This window comes from Setaria italica, chromosome VI, assembly GCF_000263155.2.
Source record: "Setaria italica strain Yugu1 chromosome VI, Setaria_italica_v2.0, whole genome shotgun sequence".
Taxonomy (NCBI): domain Eukaryota; kingdom Viridiplantae; phylum Streptophyta; class Magnoliopsida; order Poales; family Poaceae; genus Setaria; species Setaria italica.
In genome coordinates, this window is record NC_028455.1 from 8,892,154 (window position 1) to 8,908,832 (window position 16,679).

The window sequence follows — 16,679 nt, forward strand, 5'->3', positions numbered from 1 at the left end:
AATGAAGGGAGGATGAAGTAGCTAATCTTGACAACACTTTGGATGAGTGAAATCCCCACGGAAATGAGGAAAAAAATTCGTGCAGCACCTCCCCTAAGGTTGCTTGCTCACCATGGAGAGGAGGATGTCTCTGGTGGAGTAGCTTGGGCTGGGGGAGGAAGAAGAGCTTTCGGTCTCGTGATTTTAAAGGGGAAATTCTAACTGAAACAAAGGGGGGTCTTTGTCCCAGTTGGATTTTCCAACCGGGATAAAAGAGAACAGCAGTCGGTGCAATATTTCTAGCTGTTATAACTGGGACTGAGGGGGGGTTTAGTCATGGTTATTCTTGAAAATCGGGACTAAAGTCCCGCCTCCCCCCTCCCCCGCAGCAATAGCTTTTGGTGGCACATTTGGAACAAAAGTACATGGATGGACGGATGGACGGTCAGTTCTCGATTGGGATCAATAGTCCAACCAAGATGCGTGCCACTTGCAGCGTATCATCGGATCCTTTTGCGTACGTTCAGTAGTTACTCGCTGACAAGACCTGCTCTAATTTTTCACATGCTACCAGTTTACTCCAGCTGACAGACCCTACCGTCACAGCATGGTCAGCACTTATTCTGCTGACTGAGTTTGACCAGCATAAGGACAGTCTGTCCATTATCGTGGGACACCAAAGGATAAATACCCGTGCCTAGCTCGCCCTCTCCCAACACAAACAGCCTATCCGCAGACTGCAGACACTACTACTATGGATATCAGCGCAAGCAGAGGCTTGGTGGAGCTGTGTGCATCGCCTTTCTCCTCCTTGTCTCATCGTTCGCTGATGAAAGCTCCGGAGCCCATGGTACGTAAACGCCATACACTCCCTAGATTCTCGAACACCTGCAAGCGCTTACGATACAAATTGTAGCAGATTCTGGGAGGAATATGACATCAGGAGGGGTCTCGGACGACTATCCAACGTACGGTCCACCAATTTACGGCGCAGTGAAAAAAATAATGGCTAGAGTGATTCTTGTAATATTTTGTTGTTTGTTTTCATTTCTTTTCTGAAACCTACCTTTTGTTTTGATTACTTTAATGTATATTAATTAGTGGGAATAGCCCCTCCTGTTTCAATCTAAAGAACACGGCAGACAGCCGAGTTTATGTTTGTGGAGTATGTAAGTAAATAAAATGACATGTACACAGCATGGCGCTTGTTTTGATACAAATTTCTAATATTTAAAGTCAGCTGATTCATCCGAAGATGAAAAGTTGATTGCTAAACTGGAAAAATTAAAGCCCTGAAGTGATAAAAAAGATGTCGTTCATGAGTTGCAAATTGGGAAAATTCTTGAGGACTATCTGTCTACAAAATCCAAAAAGTCACTAGGGGGGCAAGCATGTTCTTCTTAATAAAAAAGGGAGTTGATTTTGCAAACAAACCATGCCGATTTTGCAAATAGGCTAGGCCCATTTTTCCAAACAAGATAGGCTAGTTTTGCGAACCGACCAAGACATCAGTCATGGTCAAGGGCATCCAAAGATATTGAAACTTAAACATCCCAATATAATTTGACATAAAGACCATGATAAGCACAAGGGTAAGAAGCCGAAGTTCAATATCAAAGAACTTCTGGCTAAGTATAAAAAAGAAAGAGCTCTGAATTTTAAATGTTATAAAGTTTACATGTTGTACACGTGTACTCCTTTGGTACCTACACAATTTCATCATGTGTTCTGAATTTTTAAACCAACAATGCACACCATTAACCACAAGAATTACATGAGAAATAAGTAAATTATTTGTACCAACAATTTTTGATAAATAGCTAAAATTTGCACCAATATTCAAATTATAGTATTCCCATCCACAATAATTTGATAGAATAAGGCAGGAGAGTCCAGTTCATGCTAGAGTTAAAAACGGTTATCTATGGCATATGGTCAACTCCATCCAACAAGCTTGTTGGCCGGATCCTGTGCAAGAACATTCACATGAACAAGAATAAGAAGATGAATGGGTTGGTTTAATTGGACCAGAAGAAGTTATATGAGGATTCAGATGAACCAAAAGAAGATGAATCTAAGCATTCGGTTTAACCAGAAGAAGAAAATGAATGCGAGGATTCATATTCTAAATATTAAGATGACAAAACCTGGTGAGAAGTTCTCTATATTGTACTTAAAAATAATGGGCACAAAATGGGTGGATGAGTATCTGCATATTCTTTTTTGTTGAACACGTTGCATAATGGTGAGAAAAAATATTGTTTTTCATGGTAGATTATATTTAAACCATAACCCTATAATATTCTTTTTTTGTTGAACATGTTGCATAATGGTGAGAAAAAATATTTTTTCATGGTAGATTATATTTAAACCATAACCTTAAAATATAATCTTATGTTGATTTTTCATTATGCAATAAATATTCAATATATTATCACATAAGAAGCATATTGAAAAGGCATCCTCTGCACAATAGATTATATTTTAGGGTTTATGGTTTAATATCACCTTGACGCTCGATGAATCTACATTTTTGGTGTTGATTTTGAACTAATTCTTATACTATCCCGCTACTTGTCACATGAAAATAGTCCCATATTTATATATGTATTGTGTTTTGGATTTATTGCACATTTTGAATGAAATAGGACACAACTGTCATGGCCGTGCGGCAGTGAGCGAATAGGATAGCTGTGGGAGGTTGCCGGCCGCTGGGCTGCTGGTTTCCTGCCCGTGGTGCGCGTAGGAGAGTCGCCGGGATGGCGACGGCAGCAGGAAGGTGAGGGACAGAGAACAGGAGATGAGGTAGTAGATTGATTCAAGCTTGTTTATTCTGTTGCGCAGGCGTACATAAATAGTCACGTACAGACTAGAGTCCCAAAACAATTCCCCTGCTAACAACCAAATCTAATCCAAACTCTAATATGAAACAAACTAGGATTTACTAACTGCACCAACCAGCGGAATATTCCTAACGCCTCCTCTGATAAGATATGCCGACCATAACATCTCTCCCCTCCTTCGGAAACAGCTCGTCCTCGAGCGTGAAGTCAGGATAACGGCTCTTGAACGTGTCGACGTCTTCCCAAGTCGCCTCACTAGCAGGGAGACCCTCCCAGAGCACCAGCACTTGCCACTGGCCCCGAGCAAGGCGGCCGCGCAACACAGCTGACGGCACTGGTAGAACACGCCCCTGGAGCAATGGAGGCAGGCGCGGCACATCAGAAGGAGCCTGGCCACGGAATGGTTTCAAGATGCCAACATGAAACACATTATGAATGCATGCCCCTAGCGGTAGTTGCAGGCGGTAGGCGACGTCACCAATGCGCTCCAATACTTCATAGGGCTCGTAGAAGCGTGGAGAGAGCTTGCCCTTGGTCTGCTAAGGAAGAGAAGCCACAGAACGATGTAAAAGCTTAACCCAGACCCAATCGCCGGCACCAAACGCCATCTCCGTGTGCTTGGCGTCGTAGTACAGCTTAGCATGCTCCTGAGCTTGTAGGAGTCTTTCACGAGCCTCCAGTAGGAACTCATCACGCTCCAGCAGCATCTGGTCCACCGCCGGCGCCCGAGCATCGCCCTTCTTGTAAGCAACGAGGGTCGGCGGATCCCTGCCATACACCAGTTTGAAAGGTGTCGTGTGAAGCGCAGAGTGGTACGCCGTGTTGAAACAGTACTCGGCCCATGGCAGCCACCTGAGCCACTGCTTGGGACGATCACCGGTGAGACAACGGAGATACATCACGATCACCTTGTTGGCTGCCTCGGATTGGCTGTCGCTCTGCGGGTGAAATGCAGAGCTCATGTGTAGCTTAGTCCCCGAAAGCTGAAAAATCTCACGCCACATGGTGCTTGTGAAGACGGGGTCACGGTCACTGACTATAGATGCTGGCATGCCGTGGAGGCGCACAACCTCGTCGAAGAAAGCGTGAGCAACCGACGTCGCAGTGTAGGGGTGGCCAAGCGGAATGAAGTGCGCTGCCTTGGATAGACAATCCACCACCGTGAGAATCACTGTCTTGTTGTTGACACGCGGCAGACCCTCAAAATCCATGGCGAGGTCGCTCCAAATCTGCGCTGGAATCGGAAGTGGCTGCAAGAGACCCGATGGGTGAAGATGGCTAGTTTTGTTTCGTTGACAGGTGCAGCAGTCCCGGACAAAAGCTTGCACCAGGGCCTTGTCACCGGGAATTTTGAAGTTGGCGCGAAGGTGATGGAGCGTGCGCTGAACGCCCTCATGACCAACCTCATGCGCATACGCCAGGAGCTGCTGAAGGACAGGAGCAGTTGCCGGAACGAACACCCTGCATGAAACCGTTATCAGCCCGTCTTTGACAACCCAGTCCAGCCCCTTGCGCCCAGCCCCCACCTCCTGAAGAAGTCGTTGATAATCAGGCATTGAGGCCAATTGGAGGTGCAGTTCATCCCAGAGTTGGAACGTAGGTGTGGTCAGCGCCATTACGGAGGCCGTGTGAGCCTCACGTCGCGATAGTGCATCTGCCACGGTGTTGGTGTTGCCTGGCTTGTATTCCATGGTGAAATCAAATCCCATGAGCTTGCTGATCCACCTGTGCTGCGGGATTGTGGACAGGCGCTGGTCGAGAAGGAACTTCAAGCTGTAATGGTCTATCTTTACGACGAACGAGCGGCCCCAAAGGTACGGCCGCCAGTGCTTGATTGCTTGCGCCAATGCGATGAGCTCCCGTTCGTAGGCGGCGAGCCCGGCGTGCTGCGGCGCCATGGCTCGGCTGAAGAACGCGACGACACCGTTGCCCTGATGTAGGACGGTGCCCATCCCTAATCCGGACGCGTCGCATTCCACCACGAATGGGCGAGTGAAGTCCGACAGCTGAAGAACGGGCACCGAGGACAGTGCGCGCTTGAGGTCCTGGAACGCGCTATCCGCCACATCCGTCCATATGAACCCATCCTTGGTGAGAAGCCGCGTGAGCGGGGCTGCAATGGCCCCGTAGCCCTGGATGAAGCGCCTGTAGTAGCCCGCAAGGCCAAGGAAACCGCGCAGTGCTCGAACCGAGCGAGGTTGCGGCCAATTAGCCACCGCCTGAACCTTCTGGCTGTCCATCGCCACGCCGTCAGTGGACACCACATGGCCTAAGTAAGACACCGTGGTTGCGCTAGACGCGCACTTGGACTTCTTGAGATGGAGGTCATGTTGGCGGAGCGTTCGACAGTCCGAAAGGCATCACAAGGAACTCGTAGTGTCCCTGGTGAGTCTGGAACGCCGTCTTCTCCACATCAGCGGCGTGCATATGCACCTGGTGATACCCAGAACGGAGATCCAGCTTGGTGAAGTAGCGCGCGCCATGGAGCTCATCCAGAAGCTCCTCCACCACAGGGATGGGGAACTTGTCCTTGATTGTGATGGCGTTGAGGGCTCGATAGTCGACGCAGAATCGCCACGAACCGTCGTGTTTTTTAACGAGGAGGACCGGAGACGAGAACACGGATGTATTGAGACGGATGAGCCCCTGGTGCTACATGGAGGCGCATTGCCGCTCCAATTCGTCCTTTTGCAGCTGGGGGTAGCGATACGGTCGGACTGCGACCGGCTGAGCACCGGACTCCAAATGAATACGATGGTCATGGATGCGTGCCGGGGGGAGGCCGGTGGGCTCAGTGAAAAGGTCCGCGAACTCCTCGAGGAGGCGGTCCAGTAGCGACTCCGTCTGCAGCTGCTGGCAAGACGCCGCCACGCGTCCTGGCTCACCCTACCATGTGACGCGGCGGCCCCCGAGGAAACACGTCATGGATAGGACGGAGAAGTCCCAAAGGATGGGCCCAAGTGTGCGGAGCCAGTGTGTGCCGAGGATGATGTCGTAGCTGCCGAGGGCGAGGGAGAAGCACTCGATCTAGAACGGCTCCGCCCCCACCACGACGTCTAAGGCACTGAGACACCCGTGCATGGCAACTGGTCGCCGTTGGCGACGATGACGTTGAGACCGGCCCGCACCGGCTGCAGTGGAACGCCTAGGCGAGCCGCCACGTCCTCCCGAATGAAGTTGTGCGACGAGCCGGAGTCCACAAGAGCCAGTAGTTCGTGGCCCCGGATGCGGACGCGGAGGCGCACCGTGTCGGCCGCTTGCACACCCGCCAAAGCGTACAACGAGATGTGTGGTTCGTCAGCGGTTGTCATGTCATCGCCCCAATCGACGTCGCCTGACGCCGAGTTGTCGTACTTGATGAAGAAGAGGTAGGCGCACTTGTGGCCGTGAATGAATTTCACGTCGCAGTTGAAGCACAGCACTTGCCGGCGGCGTTCGGCCATCTCCCTGGGTGTCAATCGACGGATCTGACGTGAAAGCGCTAGCTCCGGCGGCGCTGGCTGTCCCACGCTCGCTACCGGGGTCGATGCTGGCCGCGATGGCAAGAACGTGCGCGAAGGCCCGGAGCGGCTGGTGCTATGGAAGCGGAACTTCTTCTCATATGCCCGGGCGAGGGTACAGGCGTGCTCGAGGTCCCGGGGGCCCTGCAATTCCACGTCCACGCGAATGTCGTCGATGAGGCCAGACGTGAACATCTGTTGCTCCTGGCAGTCTGTCAGCGGATCGGCGCGGCTGAGAAGTGCGAGAAACTTGCTCTGGTACTCCGCCACCGAACCCCGCCACCGAACCGGTTTGGCGTAAATGCCGGAGTTCTCCCAAGGGGTTGCTCCGGATGGGCGGCCTGAAGCGGGCGTTGCAAAGGTCGCGAAAATCTTCCCACGAGGGTACGTCGCGGCTGCGCTCCAGGTGCGCATACCAGTGGTACGCGTCGCCATCGAGGTGGAAGGTGGCCAACCACATCTTGTGCGGTGCCTCTGTCTTCTGAGCCCGAAAGTATTGCTCACAGCGGTTAAGCCACGGCAACGGGTTGTCCTTCCCGTCGTAGCGAGGAAAGTCGAGCTTGAAGTAGCGGGGCACCATGCCATCCGTAGGATTACTGGTGTTGGTCGAAGCAAAACCGAGGCTCTTCGGCGGGTTGTAATCGTTGAACGGCCTCTGGGGCAACAGATCAGAACCATGCAGCAATGTGCCGTCGAGGGGGAGGATCCCTTTGCTGGCCAACGTTGGCCGGGCGGTTCCCTCCGGCGGAACCACAGGTCCTGCAGATTTGGGCGGCGGCAGAGCCGAGTCCGCGGAGGTCGCGTCCAGCACGTCCTTCCCGGCCTCCAGTTTAGTCATGCAGTCCAGGAGGACCTGCACCGACGTGACGATCTTGTCGACGCTGGCGGTGAGCTTGTTGGTACGATCGTCAGTATCCTGGCGCAGGAGCCTAATGGCCTCGCCTTGCTCCGCAAGGAGCTTCTTCATCTCGTCGAGATCAGCTGGGGAGCCCATGGATGCATACCCGGAAGCTGATACCAAGTTGTCACGGCCGTGCGGCAGTGAGCGAATAGGATAGCTGTGGGAGGTTGCCGGCCGCTGGGCTGCTGGTTTCCTGCCCGTGGTGCGCGTAGGAGAGTCGCCGGGACGGCGACGGCAGCAGGAAGGTGAGGGACAGAGAACAGAGATGAGGTAGTAGATTGATTCAAGCTTGTTTATTCTGTTGCGCAGGCGTACATAAATAGTCACGTACAGACTAGAGTCCCAAAACAATTCCCCTGCTAACAACCAAATCTAATCCAAACTCTAATATGAAACAAACTAGAATTTACTAACTGCACCAACCAGCGGAATATTCCTAACGCCTCCTCTGATAAGATATGCCGACCATAACACAACATAAGGTTTTTGTATGGGCTTGACATACACCTGGACAAGGGTTATAAAGAGTAGCCTATACGACGAAGATGAGCATCTAGAGAGACGAAAAGGTCATAGGCTGATGGGCCTATCTCGATGCCTACACGATGAAAACGGTCTTCTGGAGGGTTAAAAATGTCATGGGCCGGTGGGCCTAGCACCCATTGGGCCCATCGGCCTAGCCTTTTATCTAGCTCTTGGTCGGGCTTCCATTTCTGGAGATTGAAGTCCATAGAGATCCTAGGGTTACCATGTCGACCATTAATCAAGAGATGCCTGCACGCTAGATAACGATACCTTCCTGAACATGCTGCAATGTTGAGTGCCACATTTCAATTAGCCAAACTCAAATCATATATGGGGCTACAATTGATACTTGTCTGTTAACAAGGCTGTTATTTATTCTAATAGGACTCTACAGGTATAGCTTGAGAAACACTAAGCTCTGACCCAATTTCAGAGCTCAGAGGGCAAATGGCAACACAAATGGAAGGAGAAGAATACTGGAGTAACTTGTTGATCGAGGGCAGCAGTAAACTGTCTTTGGACGACTTCAGTAACCTACATGTCTGGTTATAGTTCTCAGAAGCAAGTTTATTTGCAGTGATTATAGGACGTGTGGCAAAAGGAAAAGCGACAAGAGAGGAGGCACCGTTCGGTACTGTTCATGCAAAAAAAATCAACCGATGGTCCCATGGATGGATGATGCGGCAGAAGTTCGATTTTTTGCAGCCAAGTTTTTGGGAACTGTTGGCTTGGGAGGATTTTTTCCCACACAATAATTTTGGGCAATGTCTCCAAACTAGTTCTAACCTACCTTTTTAGCACCCTTTATGAGAACCATGCCGATTCCACCACACCACCAGCAAATTTAAGCAGTAGAAGGCCAAATTGAGAAGCAATTAACAGAAGCAAAATCAAGCTGCAAGTAGCAAATTGAGCGGTTCCACTTGCAAAATCGAGCTGTGTGGCATCAGCAGGAGGGGTCCAACGAGCCGTGGCACTTGCAACGAAATCCGGACTCTTTCGCAGACAAGACATGTCCCGAATTTTTCGCATGCTACCACTTTACTCCAGCTGGCAGAGCCTAGCTACTGTCACACTATCGATGGTCAGCACTTAGTCCGCTGACTGAGCTTGACCAGCATGGACAAGGCTGTCCAGTGCCGTTGGACACCAAAGGACAAGGGACCTGGAAGGATGAATGGCCGTGTCTAGGTTGCCCTCCCAACACCAACAGCCCATCCAGGGCTACCACGATGCTTACAGAGAGTACGCAGCAACTGCAGACGCTACCACGATGGCTCCCAGGGCAAGCAGCACAGGCTTATTGGTGCTCTGCTTCGCCTCTCTCCTACTCCTTGTCCCATCGTTTGCTGATGAAAGCTCCGCAGCCCATGGTACGTAAACGCAATAATCTCCCTAAATTCTCGAACACCTGCAAGCGCTTATGATACCAATTATAGCAGATGCTGGGAGGAGTATGACATCAGGAGGGGTCATGGATGACCATTCTCATCCGATATATAGTCCACCGGATTACGGCGCAGTGAATAAAATAATGGCTAGAGGGGTTCTTGTAATTTTTTGTTGTTTCTTTTCATTTCTTTTCTGAAACCCTTTGGTTCATTTGTATGTAAGTAAATAAAATGATCAGTACTCAGCGTTGCGCTTGTTTTGATTATTGTTACATGGTTACCATGGATGCGCGTTGTGCAGCAGGTCCATCAACTGTAATCGATTAACGCATATATTCCTTGCTTCGCAGGCTACAGACACATTAGACTATAATGAAGTGCTTTTGTTAAGTCTTCATTTTTACCTTAAATTAAAAACACTGTCGTCCTTCGCGTCTATGCTCCCTAACTAATCGGCAACAGCGCTACCCTGCTGCTGGTTTTTGTGTGACCGGAAAAGCCGCAACCGCATGGTCTTGTACGGCTTTGCGATCGATTTCAACGCCTTCATTGACACCATCGCTGCCTACTTCAAGGTCTGGACCAGTCGTGCGCCCTGCTGGGTTGGCACCGATCCCCTTCCGACCTTGTGTACTCTTCTCTCCCCTGTAAAATCAGCTCTAGCTGCTCTTTCAACTACCATCGCCACTGCCATCCTTGAGGCCGCTGGGCTTCCGGCAGACCACTTAGGTGGCTGTGATGGGTTGGAAAAAGGTGGGTTGGGGGCCTGGCGACGCTGCGGCGCTTTAGCACACACCGTCCTGTGCCGCCCATGGAGATAACGCCGTCGACCAACACAACATCAACTGCTTGCTTGGAACAGACAGTAAAACGTTATCACTGTCAGTTCACAGCTCGAAATTGACCATTTGTCCCGAGACTCAGTACTAGTTGTATTTTGACTGGTACAAATGTGCCACCCCCTTTAGTACCGGTTGGAGGCACATTAGTACCGGTTGATACCCCAACCTGGTACTAATGTGCCACCCCCTTTAGTAGTGGGAGCACCAACCAGCAATGATGTGGGCCTTTTAGTACCGGTTGGTGTCTCAAACCGGTACTAAAGTTACTCCTATAAATCTGCCTCCTTCTTTCTTCTGCCCGTGCCATTCACCACAGCTTGAGCTTCACCCTAACCGTGACGCCATAACAGAGGTGCTGCTGGATTGAAAACCATTTCTTAGGGATTTCACTCATTCTCTAAAGGTTAGAAACTTCATTCTTCCTTGATACATGGTTAGTATACTAAGCTTTATACTTTAGAGCTAGAGTAATTTGTGATTTTTATAATAAAATACAATGGAGAAATTTTTCAAGCTCATATTTGTGATTTTTTTAAATATATGCACCATTTTGTATAGGAAATTGTAGGAAATAAGTGAAAATTACATCATGTTAATTTAGCAATGCATGAACAGGTAGCTAGTCATGGGTGATAAGCATTTCATAATTCATTATTCAAGATTGACATTTGATTCAGAAAAGCATTTAGCTCAACATGGTTATATGACAATATCATCAAGAGCATATGCTGCACAATCACCAACTAATGCACTAGTTCACAAATAGCATAAGGAAATGCTAAGGATATATAGGAGAAGCTCATCTCGTGTAAAGTATACAAAGTACAATATGATACAAATACAATGCAATGCTAAAAGAGATGGGATTTGGCTCAAAATCAAGATAGCCCAGGAGGGTTAAACCAACTAGGAAGAGTTCCATGGCAAAAGAAGAACCACCAACGATTCCAATTGAGTACCATGGAAGGGATACTAATTGAAGGATTAAAAATTGATATCACTTAAAGAAAATGAAATCCAATTGAAAGATCAAATGTGATACCAATTAAAAGATCAAAGGTGGATATCAAAAACCAAAGCAAGTTTTGGTTCAAACTCCCCCTCCAATGTAGTCGAACTCCCCCTCAACCAAAGACACCTAGCAAACAAAAACTAGGAAAAGAAGGGGGCAAAAGAAAAGCTCCAACGCCAATCAAAGGGAAAAGAAAATCCAAAGAAGGAGCAAAATGCAACCCAATGACAAAGCAGGCCCAAAACCAAGATGAAGCTCAATTCATGCCACACAATGCAATGATGATACCAATGAGAGGAACTTAAGCATTGTAACATGATTCCATATTTATGAATAAATGTTTGGGCAAACAAAAATGTCAAGAAGATGCAAATGATCATACAAAGATACTAAGCTAAAATGATACCAAATGAACAACATGCCATACCCAATATGAAGACTAATCTAAAGCATGGCACGATATTCATGTGGATCATCCACCAAGATATATTACAAAGCTAGCATGACAAGATATACATGAAGATCACACAAGCTAACATGAGAAGGTGGCTAGCCTACCATGGTATATTCACAGCATGATACGAGGGTAACACATGAAAGTAGTATACAAGTGAGTAGTATACAAGAAAGAAAAAACTCACTATACAAGTGTAAAAAAGCCTCTTAAGGGCTATCCAAACGGTGTGGAGAACCATAAAGTCTTGATCACTTTAAGCAAAAGATCAAGCCTACTCGACTCGCCTCCATCCCGCTTGACTCGACCGACGCTGTCTCCATCACCATCCGTATACTCTTACTCTTCCGTGCATCATGCGTGTAATACCTGCCATTTTTAGTTATCAAAGTAGCCCTGAGGAAATGGAAGCAATTCATGAAGAAAAGGAGAAGAAATTGGCTAAAAATCAAATTCGGGTCAAATTTGACCGAAATTTGATTTTTGAATTCGAAATTCAGAAACATTTGGCAAAAATATGGAATGGAGGTGTAAGGGTGATTAGAACTTAAAGATCAAGATTTGGGACAAGATTTGGTCCTAAATACCTCAAGAGAATCAAAGAAAGAAATTGAAAATCAAAGTTACTGTTCCCTGTCCGACAACAGCAATTTCAGAAAAACAGCACAGAGTTCATTTTTGGAAATTAAATTCTGTTGAATTTTTCAAATAAGTGGATCAAGACAACTATACCATATTAAAGTATGGACTTTGGACAGGTATTTTCAGGTGTTGTTGATCCGGAACAGTGAGGGGAAACAAATTTAAATTTAAGCTCAAAGTCAGCACATTGTCACGGGTAGACTGTCTTGCTGAATTTAACTAAGTCTGAAACAGCACTATATGGCCAAGTTTGGAGCCGATTTCAGAAAAATGTAGAACAAAAGGTGCAAGTGTTTATGGGCAAAATGGAACCTTTGAAGGTTGTAGAACACAAATGGGAAGTAGTTGGACAAAGAGGAAGGGATTTAGATCACTGAAATCATTTTCAAAGTCAGGTGAGTGACTCTGTTCAAGACTGACGAGCTGAACTTCGAATTCAAGTGATTCAGTTACAGAAGAAAGGGAATTCGAAATTTAACTGTGCTAGGATGTTTATCTCGGGTAGAAACTTAAATGAAAGTTGAAGGACTCAAGTTTATCTACAACTTTGTTTAAGTGACTTGTGAACCGTTGGATTTGAAATCGGCCGTGGTGGAGCTCTGAATTTCGGGCGTTAGAAAATAAGAAAGGGGAGGGGCGACAGAGCAAGCAGGACGTGTCGCCGCCGGTGCGTCTGCCGCTGTCCAGCTCAAGATAGCTAGGCCACCCTCCTCACCACGCAGGCCTAAGAGTAGACCACGGTGGCAACCATGCGCGCGGTGAAAACCATGAATAACTACCGCTCCCGCGCTGCCCCTTTTACCGCCGCTCTTTTTCACCGCCGCCGCTCCTTCTGTCGAAGCCGCCACCGCCGGGTAAAATTCTCCCACCACACCACAGCTCCCGCCGATTCCTCTTGCCCACTCCTCCACAGACACCCCAGCTACACCTCAGTCGAGTCGTTGTCCAACATCCTTGCTGGAATACCCTACGCCACCGTTGTTTCTGTCCGCCGTCGCCGCACCTCCTGCTCACGGTGAGCACCTCTTTGCGCTTGCTCTCTTTCTTCTTAGGTAGTCGTAGGCGGGTCCTTGGGTAAGCTAAGCCGTTGTCGTGCTTCGCCACGACCGGCCGTAGGCGCCGCCGCCCGCCGTCGTGGAGGGAGTAGCTCCGGCCATCTCCCGGGGAGCTGTCGCCGCGCCCGGGTGTGCTATGGCATGGGGATGCTTCCTTGGCCTAGCCCCGTTGCCGGTGGGGTGCCGGCCGGCGAGCCGCGCCGCCCCCTGCTGCGCTCAGGATTTTGGCGGGAGGAAGAAGAAGGCGCTGGAGCCGGGCCCGCGCGTCAGTGGGGAGAAGAGGAGAAGAGGAGGCAGGCCGGCCGGGCGCGGGCGTCGAGTGGGCCGAGGACCCGAGGCCCAGAAATCTAGCAGGCCGGCGTTGCGGGAGAAAGAGAAAAAGAAGGATGGGCCGTCGGGCCGTCACCGGTTGGAAAAAGAAAACGAAAAGAAGAATCGGCCCAGAGAGCCCGTTAGAGGAGGGGGTAGACCGGCGGGTAGGATGAATAGGAAAAGGGGTGGGTCCGCGCCACGGGCCCAGCGCAAGAGAGAGGGGGTAGAGTAGGGTCGCGTGAGAAAAGTTGCCGGGGGTATTTTTTCGGGAAAAATTAGATTTCCTTTATAGAATAATTAGTTTAAATCCGAATCTCACCATTTAAATCACAGAAATTTCTAGGAGTGTCCAAAATTAGTGAAACCCATTTTGTTAGGCTTGTTTTATTTTCCTCTATGCATTAAAATTTTTATACCCTAGAAAAATAATAAAAATTTGAGTATTTATTTAATGCCTTTCTTTTAAGGTATTTAAATAAATACTTAATCTTTATTAAATGCATAAAATATGGAATAACATTTTCATAATTACAAATTATTATTAAATCATAGGAAATTAGGTTTTAAAGCTAGAAAATAATTATAAAATTTTCTAAAAATAAAAGAAAAGGCCTTAAGTAAGGATAATTAAGGAAATAAAAATTGTGGGCTAATCTTTTCGGGTTTTTGTGTGTTGGCTTGCAACTTTATTATGATAAATTGTATAGTCCTTGTTGGCTTGCAACTTTATCATGAAGGAAAGTTGTATAGTCTTGTTTTCAAAAATTTGCATTCCTAACCCCTGCATACGTTGTGTTATAGACACCGAAGCATCAGAAGGAGATTTCTCGGAATATTCAGAAGGATCTCCGGAATTTGAGGAAGTCTTTGAATTGGTCCCCTGCGAGGCCAACCCTTCGGACAGTGCTAACTTTTTTAGCAAACAAGGCAAGCCCCGGTGCATTATCCCTATTATTTTAGAGTCAATATTTCATGTGTCTATTATTGGTTATTTGCCATATGTATGCACTAAGTCTAGGAGTTGCTTGAAACCCATTCTTGTGCATTATCATACCTTGTTTTAAGGACATCTTTGCCACTTGCTCAAACCTTTAGTAAATAACCCAAGTCTAGAATTGCTTAGTTGCTTAAATACTTGGTTTACCAAATTTTAAGGCAAATTTTGAGTCATACATATTAATCATGGAAAGATGACTTGAAAATTGAGAAGCGGACAGAAGCTAAGGATGTAGTTCTGTCTGCTAGATTAATTTGGTTAAGGCTCGATTCGTTGTCTTAACCTTTGATCAAGTGATAATCATCTGATCACTTACTGGGTATGGGACCAGTAAAGCCCAGTAGGTTAGTAAACTCTCTGATCGGGAATACTTCGTACCCGCGCTTGACATGCTGGAGATTGGCAGGGGCGTAGCCTAAAACTCACATGGTGATCGGGCCAGACGTGGGGTCCCATGTGGGGGTGCATCCCTGGGTCCGGGTAGTCTTATTCCCAATCATTGATTTTGCTAATCGAAAAGTCGTTACGTACGACCTGGACAGTCGTATATAGCTGGTGATCAGGGTACTCTCCTGCAGGATGTAATATGATCCGGATCGCCGCAATTCTTGGTTATGAATGCACTTGATCACTGTTGAGCATCGTAGCATAAATTCATGAATGTCATATCTTTCTGATAATGTTTGGTGTATGACTTAATACCTTGTTGTTTGCAATTAATCTTTTATCATCACCTAGAATAGTTAGGTAACGACTTAACCCAAATAAAAGATAAAACTAAGGTCTCACTTGTAGTAAGCTTTTTAGTAAAAATGTATCAGCCAAGTACACCGAAAAAGCTATCATGTACTTCCAAGAAAAACTAATATATTGATTAGTCGGGTAAGACTTGCTGAGTATCCCGTACTCAGGGTTATCCCTTGTGGCTATTTTCAGAAGCACCACAGGAGTCCACCAGAGAGGAAGCCCCGAAATCCTAGGGTATTGTTACGAGTCTCACAATACCCTTAGAAGAAGTGTTATAATGCTCATCTCCACCAAACCGTTTATGTTTAAATCCTAGGACTCTGTCTAACACTGCACTGTTAAGTTTGCTTCAAACTACGTCTTGTATTAACTCGTACCTCATATATGTATGTAAAAATGTAATATTTGTTGATGCTATCCCATCGCGGATACAATCCTGATGTATGGCTATGAGACACGACGTGGATCCTTCGAGGAGTCCTAGGGACACTAGGCGGACGACCGGACTTATACTGTTTTAAGTGTGTTTCGGATAATTGCTGCGTTGGCAGCAATTAGGCGCATTTAAACCAGTTTAAGTTGGACGGTTCCGCCACAATGCGGATCGCCCATGACTCCACCCGGACTCCTCGGGTCCCTCGGTCCAAGCTTACTCGTGTTCACCCTTCACAGCCCTAGTTCATCAGCATGAACCTTTCACTTGACCTTCACCTCATGCTGTCGACCGCCATGTCGCATCCTACACCTGCACATCACAGGCAAAGAGACACAACACACAACATATAGTTTACACAAACACCACAACACAACGCATACAACACAACACATCCGGTTAGCCGTTAGCATAATCATGCACATATGAAGGGGCAAGAGCGTTGGAGTACGCGGTTCCTCCGCAACTCTACTAGGACATCCAGGACGTGGAAGATCACCTCGACCTCAATGGTGCCAGACTGCCACCAATGACGATGGTGCTACAAGGCTACCATACGCCAGGTACCGGGTGGAGGCTCCACCCGGTACTAAAGGGGGCCCTTTAGTATCGGGTGGGAACCCCACCCAGTACTAAAGTGCCTCCCGTCCGCCTCCGCCCCCACCCCTACTACCCAGTCCTTAATTATCTCTCACCCGGTCCCTCCCCCCTCCTCTATTTGTCTCTCACCCAACTCTTCCCCCCTCCTCTCTCTATCTCTCTCTCACACACTCACCCGCCGGCTCGATCTCCTCGATCTGGCTCGCCTGCCCTCCCCCCTCCGCTCACCCCTCACCTGCAGTGAGGAGCAGCGGTGGGGCGAGGTGAGGTGGCGGCAGCGGAGGGCGACGGCGAGGAAAGGCGGCGGGGTGGAGGGTGGGGCGGAGGACGGAGAGCAGCAGCGACAGCGGGCGGCGGAAGTGGCTAGGTGGAGAGCGGAGGGTGGCAGGGTGGAGGGCAGCGGGGCGGTGCGGAGGCGGAGGTGGGGTGGAGAGGTGGAGCGGTGG

At 48.3% G+C, this 16,679-nt stretch overlaps 2 long non-coding RNA genes across 2 annotated transcripts; both read left to right on the forward strand.

Moving 5' to 3' along the window:
- Positions 1–702: 702 nt before the first annotated feature.
- LOC111257772 lies at positions 703–1,176 on the forward strand. The gene is made up of 2 exons (XR_002678355.1): positions 703–829; positions 899–1,176. It is a non-coding gene; the product is annotated as an uncharacterized LOC111257772 (long non-coding RNA).
- A 7,728-nt stretch (positions 1,177–8,904) lies between these two features.
- Positions 8,905–9,529, forward strand: LOC111257737. Its single transcript, XR_002678318.1, has 2 exons — positions 8,905–9,121; positions 9,191–9,529. It is a non-coding gene; the product is annotated as an uncharacterized LOC111257737 (long non-coding RNA).
- The last annotated feature ends 7,150 nt before the right edge of the window (positions 9,530–16,679 follow it).